This window comes from Mustela nivalis, assembly GCF_964662115.1.
Source record: "Mustela nivalis genome assembly, contig: HAP1_SCAFFOLD_472, whole genome shotgun sequence".
Taxonomy (NCBI): domain Eukaryota; kingdom Metazoa; phylum Chordata; class Mammalia; order Carnivora; family Mustelidae; genus Mustela; species Mustela nivalis.
This window is the reverse complement of record NW_028136184.1, coordinates 155,420-177,305: the sequence shown is the minus strand read 5'-3', so window position 1 is coordinate 177,305 and position 21,886 is coordinate 155,420. Positions and strand designations below refer to the sequence as shown.

The 21,886-nt window shown below is 42.9% G+C and overlaps 1 long non-coding RNA gene across 3 annotated transcripts; it reads right to left on the bottom strand.

Moving 5' to 3' along the window:
- Positions 1-1,452: 1,452 nt before the first annotated feature.
- LOC309857180 lies at positions 1,453-17,782 on the bottom strand. 3 transcript variants are annotated; one of them, XR_014307509.1, is made up of 4 exons: positions 10,932-10,978; positions 6,444-6,521; positions 2,411-2,487; positions 1,453-1,478 (listed from the first exon to the last, which is right to left on the bottom strand). It is a non-coding gene; the product is annotated as an uncharacterized lncRNA (long non-coding RNA). The 3 variants fall into 3 exon arrangements; XR_014307508.1 differs by lacking the exons at positions 1,453-1,478; positions 6,444-6,521; positions 10,932-10,978 and adding exons at positions 16,260-16,431; positions 17,712-17,782 and having other exon boundaries at positions 2,232-2,487; XR_014307510.1 differs by lacking the exon at positions 1,453-1,478 and having other exon boundaries at positions 2,232-2,487.
- Between the last annotated feature and the right edge of the window lie 4,104 nt (positions 17,783-21,886).

Below are 21,886 nucleotides of genomic sequence, written 5' to 3'. Positions count from 1 at the left end.
TATACACACGTATGTGTATATATATGGATATGTATACTTATATAAACACACATATATTTATATGTATGTATATATATATAAGCATATACATATATATATACACGTTTATACATATATATGTATATAAAATTATATATACACATACATACACACACACATACAGTTTGAAATTCACTTTAGGGGTGCCTGTGTGGCTCAGTGGGTTAAAGCCTCTGCCTTGGCTCTGGACATGATTACAGGGTCCTGGGATTGAGCCCAGCATTGGGCTCTATGCTCAGCGGGGAGCCTGCTTCCACCTCTCCCTCTGCCTGCCTCTCTGCCTACTGTGATCTCTGTCTGTCAAATAAAGTTATAAAATCTTTAAAAAACCATTTTACTTCCATGTACAAAAAATTTACATTAGGAAAATGAATTTTTTTATTATGTCCAATTCACCAACATATAGTGTATAATTTGATTGTCATCTGAATTTGATGAAAGAAACCAAGAAAGCAATGCTTGCTCCTTGGGGAAAAAGAGAGGCAACCTCACCTTGGCAACACTCTGGTCCTCTTCTTCTTTGGGCTTATGGCAAAGCGTCTCACAGACTGAGATTTTCTCAGACACATCTGGAAGGACATCAAGAATGTACCCATCAGCACATTGGTGGTGCTGTTCAAGATTAATTCGAGGAGGGGCGCCTGGAAACTCAGTCCTTTCAGCACTGGTCTTCCCGTCAAGTCATGCTCTCAGGATGCTATGATCCAGTCCCATGTGGGGGGCCCCTCCTCAGGGAGGACCTGCTCTTTCTCTCTCCCTCTGCCCTTCCCACCTGACTGTGCTTTCTCTCTCTCTCTCTCACTCTCTCTCTCTGAGAAATAAAATCTTAAAAAAATGAATAGCTCAGAGAGTATTGCTTGATATGAATGTGGGTTAGATCATGTGGGGTCATGTGGTTGGCTGGCAGGGGCTGAACTGCCCCTTTGGGGTCTCCCACGGCTAGAACGTGTGCCCTAGATGAGGTTTATTCTTTTCTCTGAGAATGTTGACTTTGGCCAGTGGCAGTGGTGGTAGAATCTATCTCCTGCAGAAATATACACGCTCTCTCTTGCTCTATTCATCTCTCCCTCTCTGTCTTTCTGTCTGTATCTTTCCGCCTCTGTCTCTCCATGTTTCCCACAAAAAATCACCCACTCACAATCACACTACATAGAGCCACAAAAGACACCTCAACCAAAAACCTCATGCACACAAACTCACAGCACACACACAGAACCCACTGGCTTCCTAGTCTTGCAGACAAAAGAGCATACTTTGTCACCTGGGAAATATGCCTGTCCCCAAACCACCAAGAGTCCTACCAAGAACCCCCAATCAGGGAGGCTCTCCAGACTGAAGATTGCAAGGGGGCCCCACCTGCCTTACCAGCTAGAGTTTTTCCCCAGGAAGAGACTGAGTCCAGAATACGTACCGCCTCCCTCTGTTGATGTTTCCTGAGGCTGCAGGCACAGAAAAGAGGACACCATGAGTCTCTGGCCGTGCTGTATACTTGTCTGCCTGTACTGATCTTTAGTTCTCTGAATGACTTTAGGAAACCAGATGGAACACAGTGATTGAATCCAAGGCCCCAAGAGTGGGACCTGGATGCCTGTATGAAGTTATTTTTCCTGGGAGATGTGTCTACCCAGTCCACTCAGGATGGCAACTACAAAATTCTTCATCCAAGCAAGAGAAACTCTTGTGGATGGAAAGGATCATACCACAGCAATTCTAACAAGATTTGCTGTTGCCAGTGGTAAATATCCTCTTGAATCAGACGATGGTGGGCAGGAAACAACCACTCAGGACTCTCCGCAAAAGGGAAATTATACATATGTCCTCTCAAATGTGTATGTGTGTGTATACACACGTATGTGCATATATATGGATATGTATACTTATATAAACACACATATATTTATATGTATGTATATATATATAAGCATATACATATATATATACACGTTTATACATATATATGTATATAAAATTATATATACACATACATACACACACACATACAGTTTGAAATTCACTTTAGGGGTGCCTGTGTGGCTCAGTGGGTTAAAGCCTCTGCCTTGGCTCTGGACATGATTACAGAGTCCTGGGATTGAGCCCAGCATCGGGCTCTATGCTCAGCGGGGAGCTTGCTTCCACCTCTCCCTCTGCCTGCCTCTCTGCCTACTGTGATCACTGTCTGTCAAATAAAGTTATAAAATCTTTAAAAAACCATTTTACTTCCATGTACAAAAAATTTACATTAGGAAAATGAATTTTTTTATTATGTCCAATTCACCAACATATAGTGTATAATTTGATTGTCATCTGAATTTGATGAAAGAAACCAAGAAAGCAATGCTTGCTCCTTGGGGAAAAAGAGAGGCAACCTCACCTTGGCAACACTCTGGTCCTCTTCTTCTTTGGGCTTATGGCAAAGCGTCTCACAGACTGAGATTTTCTCAGACACATCTGGAAGGACATCAAGAATGTACCCATCAGCACATTGGTGGTGCTGTTCAAGATTAATTCGAGGAGGGGCGCCTGGAAACTCAGTCCTTTCAGCACTGGTCTTCCCGTCAAGTCATGCTCTCAGGATGCTATGATCCAGTCCCACGTGGGGGGCCCCTCCTCAGGGAGGACCTGCTCTTTCTCTCTCCCTCTGCCCTTCCCACCTGACTGTGCTTTCTCTCTCTCTCTCTCACTCTCTCTCTCTGAGAAATAAAATCTTAAAAAAATGAATAGCTCGGAGAGTATTGCTTGATATGAATGTGGGTTAGATATGTAAGGTCATTGCTTTTCTATCAATCTCTATCAGTAGATTTCTTTGCCTGCCATTGTGTGTAAGGCTGGATAATCAATGGGTATATATTGAAATATATCTTGTTTCTATTTTCACCAGTCTATACCTCTGGGGTGGGCAAATGCTGAGTGAAGGCATGCTGCTGGTATTTCTCTATACCTATAATTTAGGCAGATTAATTAAATTAGCCAGATGTCATCAAAGACGTAATGTAAAAGAAAATGTGTGTTTTAGTACAAAAGCTTGTATCTAGACACGTTCTTCTCAGCTGTTTTGGAAAACTAGTTCTATGAATAAAAACAGCATGTGCCCAGATGTATTGAAGTCAAGACTCGGGCCACGAGAAGGGAGTTTGAAGGTACATGAAGACAAAAAGAGACACTTCCATGGGCAAAGACCATGGAGATCACCTCTTCTTCCTAAGGACAAGAGAGAGCCTGAAGACACTGAAAAATCAACACGCTCTTCTGGGATCCATAGGAAAACAGAGGACACAGGGAAACCATGGCCCTCAGGAGACAAAAAAGGGAAAACAGGGGATCGAGCTTTCCTGGAGCAGACACTCTCTCGCAGAACACACCATTTTCTCAACCTCCCATGGAACATTCAGCAGGAGACCACATTCTCAGCCGGAAAACACATCCCAACACAATCAAAGAGTAGACTCAATACAACAGCCGCTCTCAGACCTCTATGAAATTCAACTAGAGATCAACAACAGGAAGAAATCTTGGGAGAATCCCCAAGGAGCTGTGATTTAAAAATACACTTCTGAATAACCCAGTGGTCAATGAAGAAATTTCAAGAGAACCTTTAAAATATTTTTCACCAAATGAGATGCAAATGTACCTTGACCAACATTTATGGAAAGGCAGGGCTTGGGGGAACTGATAGGACTGAAAGTCGTGTGTCAGAAAATCAGAGAGATGTAACATGCCTAGGCTTGCTTAGAAAACAAGGCAAGAGTGTAGTATCATAGAAAGCGAGCAAGAGAAAAAAATAATATTATTGCAGATACCATTGAAATGGAACATGGGAAATACTCAGACCTAATCCATTAAACTAAGACACAAGCTCATTCCTTGTAAATATCAGTGAAATGGATAAAGCTGTAGCCTGATGAAAAATGAAAGAATAAGAGAGGACGTACATTAACATGGGACACAAGAGTCATCGTCACTACAGATCGTATGGAGGTTGAAAGGATTCAAAAGTAATATTGGGTATTTACTCCCAAAGATAGAGATGTAGGGAAAAGAAGGGCCATCTGTACCCCGACGTTCATAGCAGCAATGGCCACAGTTGCTCAACTGTGGAAATAGCCAAGACGTTCTTCAACAGACGAATGGATAAAGGAGATATGGTTCATATATACAATGGAATATTATGCCTCCATCAGAAAAGATGAATACCCAACTTTTGTATCCACATGGACAGGACTGGAGCAGATTTTGCTGAGAGAAACAAGTCAAGCCGAGATGAACCATGAGAGACTATGGTCTCTGAAAAGCAATCTGAGGGTTTTGGAGGGGCTGTGTTGGGAGGCAGGGTGAGCCTGGTAGTAGGTATTATGAAAGGCACGTATTTCATGGAGCACTTGTGTGGTGCATAAACAATGAATTCTGGAACAGTTAAAAGAAATTTAAAAAAATAACTAAAAATTGTTTTAAATAGGATGAATACCCAACTTTTGTATCAACATGGACAGGACTGGAGGAGATTATGCTGAGAGAAATAAGTCAAGCAGTGTGAATTATCGTATGGTTTCCCTTACTTGTGGAGCATAAGGAATAACTTGGAGGACATTAGGAAAAGGAAAGGAAAAGTGAATTGGGGAAAATCAGAGGGGTAGATGAACCATGAGACACTGTGGACTCTGAGATACAAACATGGTTTTAGAAGTGAGGGGGATGGGTGAGCCTGGTGGTGGGTATTAAAGAGGGCAGTATTGCCTGGACCACTGGGTATGGTGCATAAACAATGAACACTTGGAACACTGAAAAAAAAAATAAAATCAAATTTTAAAAAGTAAAGTAATACATGGAAAAATCCTAGGATGGCTTAAGCAAAAAGGCCAATTCCTTCCAAAACAGAAACTCTCAAGACCCACGCAAAGGAAATAGATTGTCTGAATTGGCATATATCAAAGACAGTGAATCCACAGTTCATACGTTTCCCAGAAAGGAGGTGCCGGCCCCAGGTGGCTGGACTGGTGAATTCTATCAAATCTAACAAAGCATAAGAGCCTTGCTGTGTCTAATCCAGCCATCACACTCTTAGGTATTTATCTAGTTGAGCTGAAAAATTATGTTCCTATGAAAACTGGCCCAGGAGTGCTTCTATCAGCTTTCTTTAGGAACACCACAACTCGAGGCAACTAAGTTGTCCTTCACAGGGTGAATGGGTAAACAACCAACAATATCCCCATACAATGAAATAGGATTCTGTAAAAAACAGAGCTGAACTTCAGGGCATGTAGTCGGCTCTCTCAGTTAAACACCCAACACTTGATTTTGGCTCAGGTCAGAATCTCGGGGTCAGGAATTTCAACCCCGTGTCAGGTAAGCTCCATGCTGAGGAGGAGCCTGCTGAAGTTTCTCTCTCCTTCTTCCTCCTCCTCTCCCCCACACTTTCCCTCTTTCTCTAACTAAAATAATAAAAGAAAAGAAAAATAATTCAGGTGTCAAGTCACAGAAAGATATCAATGAATGGTAACTGTATAGATAGAGGAGAAAGCTGTCAGTGTGGAAAAGCAACATGGCTTACAGTTCCAACTCTATCATATTCTGGAAAAAGGAAATCTAGAGCGATGACAAACCATCAGCGGTTGCTCTGATTCCTAGAGAAAGTGCAAAGGTATTACTAGGTGAAACACAGGATTTTTATGGCAGTGAACCTACCCTATAAATGGTGGATACAGGACTTTGCCCATTTGTCAAAACCCATACTACTGCTCAACACAGAGCAGGCCTTAATAGCAATGGTGGAATTCAGTGAATAATATCTCTAGGCTGGTTTGTTATTTGTGACGAATGTTCCACAATGATGAAGGTTTTGATACTTGTGGAAAAGGTGCACTATGGGATAAGGGGGATAAGGGAACTTTTTTTGATTATCTCTTCACTTGTTAGGATACTCTAAACCTACTCTAAGTATTAAGGTCTATTGATTAAAAATTAAGAAGAGATCTCTTTGGCTAGTGTTTAACAACACACTCATGTCCAAATGTTAGCTTCACTATACCTACCATTTAACGTTACCAAACTCGAGGTGCAAATGCAGCTTTATTCTTGTGGTTATAAACTCATGAGTGACCAGCTGAAATTCAATGTTCACAAAAATAATATGGGACACTCACAGGCTAGTATAATGATACAGCTTCTTTTTTTCTTTTCTTTCTTTTTTTTTTTTTTTCTAGCAACAAAGAGAGAGTGTGAGCAGGGGAAGGGCATGGGAATTGGAGAGAGAAGCTTAAACAGCTCCATACCCACCACGGAGCCACACATGGGGCCGAGCTCCGGTCCCTGGCATCATAACCTGAGCCAAAATCAAGATTTGGACATCACATAGGTGCTCCTACAGTAATTATTCTTGAATCCGATTCATGAATAAATTCCCATGGTACCTTCATGGGATCCATCAGTGGGTTGTATTTTTATATGATGTTTCCATCTTCGGGCCCATAGCTGGGTGAATTTCTCACCTGCAAAGGAAGGAAATGTCAACATTTGTGACAACCTGGATGGCCCTGGAGGACATCATCTTAAGTGAAATAAGCCAGACCCAGTGAGACAAATATGGCATCATGTCACTTATATGGGGCACCTCCAATAGTCCAATACGTAGAAGCAGAGAATAGAATAGGGGCTTGGAGGAGCAGCAAATAAGGGGATATTGATGATAGAACAAAGTTTCAAAGGTACAGAAGAAATGAGTCTGGAAATGGACCTTGCAACATGGGGCCTGGGATTAAGAACCCTGTATTCCAGGCTTGAAAATCAGTAAAATGTTGGAATGTAGGTTAAGTGTAGCTTAAGTGTCCTTTACTACCACAGGAAAAGATGGGGGAAAGCTCTAGCAGACACTGTATGAGACTATAGAGAAAGACAGAAGGACACTGTCATTGAGAGTGAGGGATTGGTGACTTGCCAAGAGTGACTATACTGAGGAGTGGGAAATCTGGGACAGGAATGGAGTCGAATCCTTGGGGAGAGAGATCCCTCAATACTTGAGATCTGCCCAGGGCACCTGAGATCATGCCCTGCAGTCCTGAACCAGGGCTTCCTCAGTTTAGTCCCATTCTCAAATCCTCCTGCCCCAAGTGGGAGTGTGGGAGACACTTGATGCCCTGGAGGAGGTGCCTGAGCCAACAGAACAGTCCAAATCCTAACTCAGCCCCCCACCACTGAGTTTCAATCCCCAACCTGGAACACAATGCAGATGGCCCCGTGAGAAACCCCTCTGAAGAGCCAGTGGAATCCAAGGGCCATCCACCCACAGCATTCATACTCTTAGCTCTCTCATGTGGAGCCTTCCCTGGGACCAGTGGACCACCCTCAGGGACCAGTGGTCTGCTGGGATCCCAAGCTCATGCAGAAGCCAGGACATTCCAAACCAACTGTCCCATGATGGCTCTACTAAGAATCTGCTTCCCTTCTAAGGACTCAGCATCCCTGAGCCATTCCTGCCAGTTAACTGGTAAAATGGCAACCTGGCTTAGTGCTTTGGTGGTTGAAAAAATCAAGACAGGGACCTTCAGTGTCTCCTTGGTTATTGATTTGAGTAAGTCTCCAAACAGCCTGGACGAAGGGCTGGCTGGCACAGAGTGAACAGGGGCTGCACAGGCTCTCAGTGGGCACCTTCCCTGTTCCTTCCTCCCTCCCCCAGGCCCAGTCTCTATAGACTCCTCATTCTTCTCTACACCCTGAAGTGGCAGGGGACCATGTCCCACCTCCTTTCAGGGGAACCCTCTGGGGCACCTGTGTGGCTCAGTGGGTTAAGTGTCTCACGTCGGGTCATGTCGTGATCTTGGAGTCCAGGGATCGAGCCCATCCCCTGCTTCTGCACTCAGCTTGGTGCCTACGTGTCCCTCTTCTCCTCCCCACTTTCCTCATAACCAATGACCGTTCTCTCTCTCTCCCCCTCAAATAAAATCTTCTTTCAAAAACCGGGAATATACAAAGGACCCATAGGGAGGGACCCTTCTAAACCCGAGCCCCGCGAAGCTCCCCCTCTCATGACACTCCATGAGGATCACCCAGACCTGTTTGCATTTATCTCTCCTCTGCTCTATACTTGTTGGAGCCTGAGAATCGGTGACCTTTCATTGAGACTAGATTCAAATCTAGGCATGACATTCTGTTGCTTGGTTAGGAAGCAACCAAATTGCTTGGTCCTTGGTGAGGAATCTCATCAGTTGTTGACAATATGTAAATAATGAAGTCCTATCATTGAAAACCAAGCACCCTCTTAGTTCTATGTTGATTTCCTTCTGGTCTTGCTGTGTGATGCCAGGTGTATATATTCATTGAGCATGGACTCTCTCCATGCTTGCACTTACTAGCCAACAATGGGAGAGCTCTTTAAGAAGGCAAGGTCCCCACTGGAGCATGGACACTCCCTGACCCTGAGGGATAAGCCTGTCAAAACAGAGACGATGGACACCAGGCTGTTACGAGCATTTGAGTTCTTATTGGTCAGTGTCCCTAAAGTGTGTAATTCACGGCATTCAAGCATGTTTTTAGGGCTTATGGGGGAGAATGTTATCCAATATGCTACACTAGGTCCCCAATTCTTCTTTCTTTTTTTTAGTAGGCTCCACACCCAACATGGAGACTGAACTCATGACCCTGAGATCAAGAGTCAAATGCTCCCCTGACTGAGTCAGCCAGGAACCACCCTTTATGATCCCTATTCTTATTCTATTTGTACCATGCCCTGAAAAGGGACCATGCCATGACACTGACCACTCTCTATCTCAGCTCTACAAGGCAATCGCAATGAGGGCAGTGGAGAGAAGGCTAATCATGAACCGGTTCTCTGAGTCCATTTTATTGTCTCAGGAGTGTCCCTGGGCTCACAGGATTTCTGCATTACTAGGTCTTACTCATACTGAAAATGCCATCAAATACGATGAAAGGGTCTCCTCAGTTCTGACTGGACTGAGGTGTAGCCCAGCAATGAAACAGAGTTTGACTGGGTTGTCCTAAAGTGTGCCTCCAAACCCTCAATATCTTTGAACTAACCAGGCTTTCTATGTCCCTTTCCTAGTAAGGACTATGGCAAGGTCTGTACTTGTGGGGCTCAGGAGCTTCTGTGGCCTATGTGACCCCCGAGATGACCTCATAATGCTAAACAGCACTTGGGATTTCCCTTGGCTCAGGTAATTCCTGACGTACACACTGTGACTACAGCTCTATGCACAGACACTAATGAATCCATGTCTGAGTAGTCAGTGCAGTTCAGTTCAGTAGTTAGAGCATGAACCCTGGGACCATAGGCCTAGGTTCACCTCCTGGCTCCTTTACATAGGAGACCATGAACCTGGTCACATTCATCCCTATGCCTACGTTCCTCCACCTGGGAAATACGGAGAGTAAACAAAACATCCAATATGTGTGTGATGAGCATTACTGAATTAATGCATGTCACATGGTCTGGGAGGCTCATTGGAGGGTATGGATCTTGTCTGAGATCTCACAATTTCACAACTTCCAGAGCTGGGTCACATCTGGGCATTTGAGTTCCCAGACCATTGCTTTGTGGCACAGCTGCTTTGCCTAAATACAAGTGTTTGACCCTAACACAATTTCGTTTGGATGGATCAGAGGTATCAAGAAGTCAATAAGGAAAAAACAACCAATTGCTGATTCCCTGAATACACTCTCTGGGACCCTTGGTCAGAAATAGTCATGATTATTCTCTAGATTGTTCCAGTTGCCTGACTCATGGTCAGCAGGCCAAATGAGAGGAATCCCAGGGTAAAGGATGGCAGGGTCACTATTGCAAAGTCTAGTGTTTTAAAGCATGTGAAAAAATGCCACCTTGCATTATGTATTCCTCACACAAACATAAGTGCCTCCAAACAACATATGAGTTCCTGAGGCCATTGTCACAGAAGAAAACCATAGCTTAGCTGTTGGAAAGAGATCTGGAGGAAAGGTCAAGAGAACTAACAAACACATCCCATCAAAACCACTCTAATGAAGACTCTTTCTGCTTTCGAGCTACCATCCTATGGGCAAGTGTACATGTTTATCCACTTACACGTAAAGTTTGTCTCTACTCATGGTCTCCACCTCCCATCGTTCTTTGTGCATTCCTAACAATCTATGTGCTTGGGTATCAATCACTCATTAACACAATTCATTAACTAATTAGCCATCTTTCACCATATGTTGAAAGACTGGCTATTCATTGTGTAACTGAGGACAAAATGTCCTTATAGTTTCACTATACTTACTTCTGGGGAACTGAAAAGGATGGGGGATAGCATATGACCTAGACAGCATATCACCTAGAAAAAGTAATTTTGGATAACAGCCAAAGAAGAAAGGGAAACATCTGCTTGGGGGTCATAAGTGAAATGTAGACTCTTCTCTTCTTTGGATCTCTTTGGGGCGCCTGTTTCTAGGAACAAACCAACATGTCCCCCAAATCCTGAAATACCCATTTTGGGATAAACGGTACAGGAAGACATTGTAAAACATGGATAAAACAATCATAAATATCCTCCATATCGACCTTTCCGGGTTCACTCTCACTTTCAGAAAGGAGGAATGGGAATGTATAATTTTGGACGTTAAAAAGGCGTAAATTAAAATAGATGTTGCCATGTTTTCTCCCCTAGGGAAACCTAGTTTGTCAAGGGTGAGGTGCAGGATATCAAAGGAAGGAGTACATTTTTCAAAATGGAGGACAAAAGTCAAGGCAGCTAGCTTGGTAGAATAACCAAAAATATAAATCAAGGGATAAAACTAAACTATAAAACATTTGTATAACTCTGAATGACAAGTTGGAGAGAGAAAATTTTCAAAGATGAGAGAATAGTTGGAGGAAGAGTGAACTATCTGATTAGCAGCAAACAGCAGTCAGGAGATCTGTAAGAACATACCACAACAGCAGCCACACAATCCAATCTTGTTCCCCATATAGAGAGCTCTAGGTGTCTCAATGACTCACTCAGCTCAAAGAGGGGCCGTTGGAAAGGACAGCAGAGGTGTATTTCTCGTCTCCATGGTGATGGTGTCATCATAGACCTTTCAGAGTCATCGCAGCTGCACAGTGGCCAACTCCTGCTGTCCAGACAGGTGGCTCTTCACAGACAAGGGTCTCACGTGAGAGGAAACACTTCCTTTCCAAAGTTGAAGTCTGGTCTCACACATTATCCCTCTGTTTTTGAAAAGAAATGACATGAGGGGAGGTGGCCTGCCCCCCAAATAGAGTCACTAGCCCATCTTTAGGGTGAAGAGAGGAAAAGAAACACATATTGAGAATAGATAGAGGTCCCATTCTTTTTTTAAAATGTTTTTTAAATTTATTTTTTATTTATTTTCAGCATAACAGTATTCATTGTTTTTGCACCACACCCAGTGCTCCATGCAACCCTTGCCCTCTCTAATACCCGCCACCTGGTACCCCGACCTCCCACCCAGGCCCATTCAAAACCGTCGGATTGTTTTTCAGAGTGTATAGTCTCTCATGGTTCACCTCCCCTTCCAATTTCCCCCAACTCCCTTCTCCTCTCCATCTCCCCATGTCCTCCATGCTATTTTTTTTGCTCCACAAATAAGTGAAACCATATGATAATTGACTCTCTCTGCTTGACTTATTTCACTCAGCATAATCTCTTCCAGTCCCGCCCATGTTGCTACAAAAGTTGGGTATTCATCCTTTCTGATGGAGGCATAATACTCCATAGTGTATATGGATCACATCTTTCTTATCCATTTGTCCTTTGAAGGGCATCTTGGTTCTTTCCACGGTTTGGCAACTGTGGCCATTGCTGCTATAAACATTGGGGTACAGATGGCCCTTCTTTTCACGACATCTATATCTTTGGGGTAAATACCCAGTAGTGCAATGGCAGGGTCATAGCAAAGCTCTATTTTTAATTTCTTGAGGAATCTCCACACTGTTCTCCAAAGAGGCTGCACCAACTTGCATTCCCACCAACAGTGGAAGAGGGTTCCCCTTTCTCCACTTCCTCTCCAACACTTGTTTTCTGTCTTGCTAATTTTGGCCATTCTAACTGGTTGAATACTGTTATGCTGAAAATTAATTAAAAAATTAAAAAAAAAAAACAAAGAAGATGTGGTCCATATATAAAATCAGAAACAGTGAAAACCCACCATTTGCACTGACATGGATGGAACTGGAGGGGAATATGTTAAGGAAAGAAGAGTCAAGCAGAGAAAGACAATTATCATATGGTTACACTCATCTGTGGAACATAAGCAATAGCATGAAGTGCCATAGGGGAAGGGAGGGAAATCTGAAAGGGGAGATGAAAGGGAGATGAACCATGAGACACTATGGACCCCAAGAACCAACCTGAGGGTTTCAGAGGGGAGAAGTGTAGGGGGAAGGGGTAACAGGGTGATGGGTATTGAGGAGGGCATATGCTGAGATTGGGTGTTATATATATATAAAGAATAGATCATTGAGCACTACATCAAAAACTAATAATGTACTCCTATACAGTGGCTAAATGAATATAATAAAAAAATTTAAAAAAAAATCTGGGGCACCTGGGTATTTCAGTGGGTTAAGCCTCTGCCCTTGGCCTGGATCATAATCAGGGTCCTGGAATCGAGCCCCACGTTGGTCTCTCTGCTTGGTGGGGAATCTTATTCCCCTCCTCTCTCTCTCTGCCTGCCTCTCTCCCTACTTGTGAGCTCTGTGTGTGTGTGTGTGTGTGTGTGTGTGTGTCAAATAAATAAATAAAATCTTTAAAAAAAAAATCTATCCAGGTTTCCATCCAGGGGCTCGTAGTATGGCTCCGGGGGTCATGATGGGCAGCAAATGGTACATGCATCAGCACATGAAAAAGGATTAACGTAAAATATTTGTTGCCAAGTTATGATCACATCCCTTAAATATATCCCCAATTACCAATTTTGTGAAATAGATCGGTGTATATCTTGATCTTATTTAATTGACCACAAATGTCCCCTATTAATTGGACACCTTTCCTGAGTTAACTGTAACATTAAGACAACACATGTCCTTTGAAATCAGGTATAAGTTGATAATAGACTCAACATTCTCCCCACGCCCAACAAGGAAATTGTGGATGTCATCTATAACGCACATTGTTTCATTTTCTTTTGAAGAAAGAAAGGAAGCAAGGTTTCTATCTCAAAGACAGGCTTGCTGCCCTTGGTGGTAGATGGGACCACTTTCTCCCTTGTGTCTCCAAGAAGGTTCTCCAAAAGGCCTTTGGACGGAGCTAGGGCACAGAGAAGCTGTCAGGACATTGGAAGTGCTGCTCACTTATTACTCAGGGAGATTTGCTTGGTGTGGACATGGGGCAGGAATGTATGCATATCGTTGGTTAACCAGCAAGGACTGAGCAGCTGCTGGAGCATCTTCCTCAGTGGTTGAAGGCAGGCAAAGAGAAGGAGCAGGAAGGAAATGAGAAATAGAGGCTTTGTCTTTCTAGCTAAGGGGAACTTAATCCATGTGAAATGGTCTATCTAAAAAAGGCAAACATTAAAATGTATGTTGTTTCAATGATGGAGTCCCATGATTCCTACCCATTTTAAAGCACAGCAAAATTACACTTATTCAAATGTTATAAGACCTTTTCAGCCTCCATGCTTTTTATACACAGCTACTGTATTCATCACTAGTCTATTGGATTTTTAACTTTTTTACTGTGATGAAGAATATATAACATTCATCCTTTTAATCATTTGTCTGTATACAATTCAGTGGTTTTAATTATCTTTACACATGTATATTCATCACTACTATCTATACCCAAAACTCTCTCATCCTATCCAACATAACCTCCATACCCAGGAAGAGATAACTCCATCTTCCCCACTGCTTCTGGCTCTTAATAACCTCTGTCTTTATGAGTTTGCCTATTCTAAAGACATTATATTAGTGGAATCATACAATATTGGTATTTCTGTGCTAGATTGATCTCATAGAGGATAATATTTCTTCAAGGTCCATACATGTTGGGCATATTTCAAATTCTTTTTTATAGGTGAATAGTACTTTATTGTGTGTATATAACACATTGTGATTGATCCATTCATCATTTGAGGGACTTGAGGGTTGATTCCACTTTTTGACTAATGTGAATAGTGCTGCCAGGAGCACTGATGTATGGATTTCTGTAGAATCCTGGCATGGAACCTCTTCGACCTCAGCCGCAGCAACATCTTCCTAGGAACAAGGCCAAAGGCAAGGGAAGCAAGGGCAAAAATGAACTATTGGGATTTCCTCAAGATCAAAAGCTTTTGCACAGCAAAGGAAACAGTTAACAAAATCAAAAGACAACTGACAGAATGGGAGAAGATATTTGCAAACGACCTATCAGATAAAGGACTAGTGTCCAGAATCTATAAAGAACTTAGCAAACTCAACACCCAAAGAACAAATAATCCAATCAAGAAATGGGCAGAGGACATGAACAGACATTTCTGCAAAGAACACATCCAGATGGCCAACAGACACATGAAGAAGTGCTCCATATCACTCGGCATCAGGGAAATACAAATCAAAACCACAATGAGATATCACCTCACCCCAGTCAGAATGGTTAAAATCAACAAGTCAGGAAATGACAGATGCTGGCGAGGATGCGTAGAAAGGGGAACCCTCCTACACTGTTGGTGGGAATGCAAGCTGGTGAAGCCATTCTGGAAAACAGCATGGAGGTTCCTCAAAATGTTGAAAATAGAACTGCCCTATGACCCAGCAATTGCACTATTGGGTATTTACCCTAAAGATACAAACGTAGTGATCCAAAGGGGCACGTGCACCCGAAGGTTTATAGCAGCAATATCCACAATAGCCAAACTATGGAAAGAACCTAGATGTCCATCAACAGATGAATGGATCAAGAAGATGTGGTATATATACACAATGGAATACTATGCAGCCATCAAAAGAAATGAAATCTTGCCATTTGCGACAACATGGATAGAACTAGAGCGTATCATGCTTAGTGAAATAAGTCAAGCAGAGAAAGACAACTATCATATGATCTCCCTGATATGAGGAACTGGTGATGCAACATGGGGGCTTAAGTGGGTAGGAGAAGAATCAATGAAACAAGATGGGATTGGGAGGGAGATAAACCAAAAGCGACTCTTAATCTTGCAAAACAAACTGAGGGTTGCTGGTAGGAGGGAGAAGGGGGTGGGATTATGGACATTGGGGAGGGTATGTGCTTTGGTGAGTGCTGTGAAGAGTGTAAACCTGGTGATTCACAGACCTGTGCCCCTGGGGATAAAAATATATGTTTATAAAAAATAAAAAAAATTAAAAAAAAAGAAACACGCCAGTGAAAATTCACAAAAATTTTAATGTTTCAATGTTCTATAAGTAGCAAAAATTTGGAAGAAGGTAGAGTCATGATAGATTTTTGACCAATCATTTGGTAAACTTCTATTGAATTAGACTGATGTCTGTGTTAAATGGTATCTGTGACAATAAATTGTATCACCAGCCATCATTTGTCACCAGTTATGTTCTCACTGATTTCACAAACCTAGTAGGAAACCTAGTAGGAAAAGTACGTCAGATATAGCCAAATATTTAACTCAACTCTTTTTTATATTGGTTTTGTTTTTCTGTCTGTAATAAATCTATCAAAGTAAAAAAAAAAAAAAAAAAAAAAAAAAAAAAGAATCCTGGCATGGTGATGATACACAACACTATACATTTGTCACAACCCCCAGAATGTCAAAGCACAAAGAGTGAATTTTAATGTAAACCGTGGACTTCTAGTTAATAGAAGTGTATTGATATTGTTTTGCAAATTATAACAAATGGACCACATTCATGTAAGATGTCCTTAATGGATGAATCAGGGGGCATGGGTTATGGGAGCTTTCTATATTATCTGTTCAACTCTTACATTCATCTAAACCTCCTGTTATAAATAATACCTATTAATTTTTTAAAATCTGAAAACACTTTTTCAGTCAAAGATCTGTTTCAGCCAATGTTCAAAAATCAGCTAAAAGTCTATATGTTAACTAAAGATGTTGTTTACTGTTAAAAGGAAACCCATTCTTGAGTTTGAAAAGTACCTGTATTCTAGAGCTACAGCAATACTGAATGGCTTGCTCATTTATCTTTGCATACACAAGAGAAGAATGTGGCTTAACATTTTTATGGTTTTCTCTTAAAGATAGGCCAGGGAATAAAATAGAATCATTATTCTTGAATGAACCTAATGAGTCCATTTCCACAGTACCTTCAAGTGGGTCATCTATAGGGTGCCCTCTGTTGTGTGGCCAGAGGTAGAGTTTCCTGAATCACTGCTTAGGACCAGTTGATATTCTTCACCTTATGTGAACATTTCTTCTTAATCCTTGAAGCAAGATCCCAGGAAATGCATCACAATAGAGAGAACTGTGGACAACTTGCTGGCAGAAGAACACAGGGAAATGGGTGATCATCTATTCCTAATTCAATCCTTTCATCCCATTATCCACCTGCTGCCCGCTCAGTAGAGCCTCCTGAATCCAAGTAGGACTTCTGGAGTTCTTGTGGTTGGCTATACGCTTAGAACACCCTATAGACAGATCCTGTGATCAAATACTTTTATTTCACTAAGGCATTAGAGAAATGCAGCAAAGGGCACTATCCATGACTGATGGCCTGGGTTCAAACTCCATTTAGAAGTCACAAGTGCCTGAGAAAGTGACAAAAACACTCTGTGTAATTCCCTGTTCTGAGATGTTCAAATGTGAATATGGCCTACTTTTTTACTATTATGTTAAGAGCCTAAACATAATTAAATACAAGAAAGCCTTATTACAAAAAAAACCAAAAAAACAAAAACAAACAAACAGATGACTGGTGTTTCCTAATTGCCCTAAGTGTTCAATCCCTGAGTGACTGCAAGAAGGAAATAGACACTTGGTAGTGGTTGAATCCAGAGAGCGGATTTGGATGGCTCCACAGCAGGGAGGAAGGAAGCTCCCTCTTAGCTTTTACATGGGAATGATGTTTCACAGCTCGTGGACAATACAATACATGTGACCATCTCCTGTAATTCCCAGGTGGGCCCTAGTGAGGTGGGTGAGGGCAGGGCAGAGGCTGTAAGCCTTATTCTTATTTTTTTTTATAAACATATATTTTTATCCCCAGGGGTACAGGTCTGTTAATCACCTGGTTTTCACACTTCACAGCACTCACCATAGCACATACCCTCCCCAATGTCCATAACCCCACCCCCCTTCTCACAACCCCCCTCCTCCCAGCAATCCTCAGTTTGTTTTGTGAGATTAAGAGTCACTTATGGTTTGTCTCCCTCCCAATCTCATCTTGTTTCATTTATTCTACAGTGGGAGGCCCTGAAATTCACAGAGATGAACTGACATGCCAGGAGTTACCATACAGATGAGGATGGGGTCCAGGACAGGAATAGAGTTGTTTCCCTGGGGAGAGAGATCCCTGAACACCCAAGACCTGCCCAGGGCACCAGAGATCATGCCCTGTCGCCCAGAACCAAGTCTCTTTCTTGGACGCTCCTGCTGGAGGAGGTGCCTGAGCCAACAGAAAAGACCAGATGCTAATTCAGCCTCCCACCTCTAGGTGTTAATCCATAACCCAAAACACAAGGCAGTTAACCCCAAGGGAAACCCCCTGGAGTGCCGGTGGAAGACCCACTGTGGCCATCCTCCCCCAGCATGCACATCACCAGCTGTGTCACGTGGAGCTGGAGCCTTCCCAGGGACCAGTTGGCTATGCTTAGTGACCAGTGAGTGGTCTGCTCAACTGCTAACTGACTCAGAATACGGAATATTCCAAACCAACTGTCACAGGATGCCTCTGCAGGATGCCAGATGGCCTCTGTAGGATGCCGGAGCAGTTACTGTGAATAAACTGTGAAAGTGGCCATCTGCATTGGTGCTTTGGTGGCTTAATAAATTAAACCTGTGACCTTCAGTGTCTCATAGGTTGATCTGAGAAAGTGTGCAAATAACCTGGACTATGGCCTCAGAGTGAACAGGGGGTCTGAACACTGGCTTGAGTGGGCAACTTCCCTACTCCTTCCTTCCAAAGAGTCTCCCCAGATCCAGGTTCTACAGACTTTTCTCCCTTACTAGTTCCTATAGGGGCAGGGGACAATGTCCTGTCTCCTCTTAGAGGGCCCCCTTTATACCCAGAACCTGCAGACCCCCTCCCCAGGACACAAACCAAGGATCACAAACCAGACATATTTTCCTATTTTCTCTTTCACTCAGGAAAACTCTATGCTCATCAGCTCCAAACTTTCTGACCTAGCATGGCCCCACTTCAAATCTAAAATTTTGCCCACACCATGCCCCAGACATCCAGAATATTACTCAGCAATTCCACACAGTTGTCTCATGCCTCAGTCTTCATATTTCCAAAGCTGAAGACAAAGACAAAAGAACCTCTAGAACCAGACCCCTGCTGGAGCAATCTCGAGAGTGGAAATTGATGGGCAAATTGTGCATGTCCAGAGTCACCCAAAACAGGAAAATAGCAGTGTGGGGGAGTACATGGGCCAGAACCTGACTTTACAGGATTTCCTTCTAGCAGGGTGGGCCTAGTACACCTGACTCAGTCCAGCTCCCTGCCTGGACCATTCAGGGTTTCTTGACACTATTCAGTAGTGATGTGCATAAAAACGAAGACCAACCGTATGATAACAAGTAAAGGGGATTTATTCAGAACTTGCTAGAGCAAGGGAGTCAGCCACTATCACTGCATTTGGGCAGAGATTCAAAAGCAGGAGAAGAGTGCAGAAACATTGTAGAGCCAGAAGGAAAGTCTTCAGGGATGCCTGATTAAAGCCTCTTGGCATAAGGAAGCTGAAGTCAGGAATCTAGCAGCAGGACATCCCATGTCTTTGTCAGGGCTATTGTATATGCTGGGCCTCAGGTGCAAAAATGGAGAAAAACCAGGCTCAGTCTGTTACAAATCATGTGCTGGTCCTTCGGGGCCAATTGCTACAGAGGTTATTTGTTAGCTTTCTGGACTGGATGCCCCAGATAGTGGTCTGATGTCTTAAAAGATGAAAACTGTAGATAATGGGTTGGTTTCCTGGGCTACACATGTCAGGCCACAGTCCTATTTTTATATATATTCAGGGCACTTTCTTTGGGGTCTTCCATGTGTCTATCCCCCATTTTGGTCCTTATCTCACTTAGGAGAGGTTGGCCTATTCAGACAAGACCAGAGATCCCACACTTCACTGCTGGACATGGTCTAGTCATCTTCATGGGCAACTGTATTGGAAGGTCTTCTTGACCATGCATGTGATGAGAGAACATCTGTATAGATGCTTGTAAGACTAACACTGGCTAGAACACAATGGACCAGCACGATGACCACTATGAAGACAAACAAAACAAAGAATATGTTGATAGTCTGTATAAGGTGCTTCCAAACCAGGAAGCCCTATTGCCCAACCCAGGCCAAGAGAACAAATCCCATAAGGCATGAAGATCAACCTTAATGCCAAACAGCTTCTTCTTTAAGACATTTGAGAACCTGTTTTACCTGCCCTCCTTTATGGGGTCAAGCACAAAAGGTGTAAACACTAACACAGATGCCACCACATCCTGCCAACAAGAAATCTATGGCAATGGGACAACTGTCAAATGCCACCAATATGCTGAGACTGATCCATATTCCATCTCAAACAAAAATTGTATTATCAGTAAATTTTGCCAAAAGTAGAGATAGGTTTCTTTCTTTTTTTTTTTTTTTAAGAGATCACAGGTAGACAGAGAGGCAGGCAGAGAGAGAGAGAGGAAAGCAGGCATTATGCTGAGCAGAGAGCCCGATGTGGGATCAATCCCAGGACCCTGGGATCATGACCTGAGCTGAAGGCAGAGGCTTTAACCCACTGAGCCACCCAGGCACCCTAGAGATAGGTTTTTGTTTTTTTTTTTAAACATAATGTGTTTTTCTTTCTTTTTTTTTTTTTTAAGATTTTTATTTATTTATTCGACAGAGAGAGAGATCACAAGTAGGCAGAGAGGCAGGCAGAGAGAGAGGAAGGAAAGCAGGCTCCCTGCTGAGCAGAGAGCCCGACGCAGGACTCCATATCAGGACCCTGATTTCATGACCTGAGCCGAAGGCAGCGGCTTAACCCACTGAGCCACCCAGGCGCCCCCTGGAGATAGGTTTCTTATAGGCTTTCTTATTTTTGCAGTTTTTACCAAAGGGAACATTGCTCTAGTTTGGGGCATGAATAGTAATTCCCCCAAATTGTGTGCCTGAGTAACCAAACATGGCCTCCTTTTGGAGCTCACCCAGGAGTTGGAAATTCTGGTATTGGTGATTCCTTTCATTTGATGAAATCTGAATTGCCCAGAGGGATTTCCCATGGGGACCAGAGCTGGATGGCGCATCCCACAGTCAGAAACACAGAAGAGGTATAGAGTATGTTCTGACTTTAAAAGGATAATAATTAGTATAATGATTATAATAAGACAAAAGGAGTAAAGGGGTCATTCTGGGTGAATGGCAGCAAGGGATTTAAGTAAAATGAGAAGAATAATTTTAACTAAGCAGATACAAAATGAAAAAAGAAGGAAGGGGCACCTGGGTGGCTCAGTGGGTTAAAGCCTCTGCCTTCAGCTCAGGTCATGGTCTCGGTGTCCTGGGATCGAGCCCTGCGTCGGGCTCTCCGCTCAGCAGGGAGACTGCTTCCTCCCTCTCTCTCTCTGCCTGCCTCTCTGCCTACTTGTGATCTCTCTCTGTCAAATAAATAAATAAAATCTTAAAAAAAAGAAAATTAAAAAAGAATGAAATGGATGACTTGACCCAATATCTTGTGTGTTACATGCCTGCTTCTCAAATGAACGATTTGGCTCAAATCAGGTTGTGCAGAGTTGGTCTTAAAGACCCAAGTCATCATTGGTGAAGTTGTGGGGAATAATAATTGAGATTGTGATGAAAGTACACATGAGAAGCAGATCTTTTTTTTTTTTTTTTTAGGGAGAACAAAGAGTTTAGGTTTAGAGGATTCCCAAAGAAGTGGTGATGGTTGGTTGAAATAGAACATTTGTATATCTCATACCTTGAGCCCCCATAATGGCAGTTGGCCACCTCTGAACACAGGTCCATTAATATGGACTCTCTAGCCAGTGGAAAACCAGAGAGAGTACTCCCAGGACCCAACATTGACATAGTGGGAGAACTTTAGCTGGTTTCATAGAGGATCTTCATCTCAGTTCATCCCGGTGGATGACAGTCTGCTGAGATCATTAGACTCCTTGTCTGTGAGGCTGGCTCAGACAAGATTCACAAGAGCCTATGCATGGTTCTATGCTCAGATTCTTCTTCTTATAACTCACAACAGTTTTACACAGCACAACACAACATTGTAACCAAAAGGACAGCCTAAGGGGACAAAAAGGAATGGTATGAATCCACCAAGGAGGCAAACAAATGGGTCCCCAAAACAAGCCCCAGGTGCCAGCCTGAGTATCAACAGCCTAGGAACTCACTGCAAGAGAGCAAATTTCAGATTCAGTGCTCACTCATAGGCTTTCTTATTTTTGCAGTTTTCACCAAAGGGAACATTGTTCTAGTTTGGGGCATGAATAGTAATTCCCCCAAATTGTGTGCCTGAGTAACCAAACATGGCCTCCTTTTGGAGCTCACCCAGGAGTTGGAAATTCTGGTATTGGTGATTCCTTTCATTTGATGAAATCTGAATTGCCCAGAGGGATTTCCCATGGGGTCCAGAGCTACATGGCACATCCCACAGTCAGAAACACAGAAGAGGTGTTGAGAAGCTGCATGCAGCAAGGCCAAGGGGCCTGGTGGGCACCACACAGGCTTGAAAGCTGTGGTTTTGAAGCAACAGGCAGCTAGACAGGGTCTAGGCAG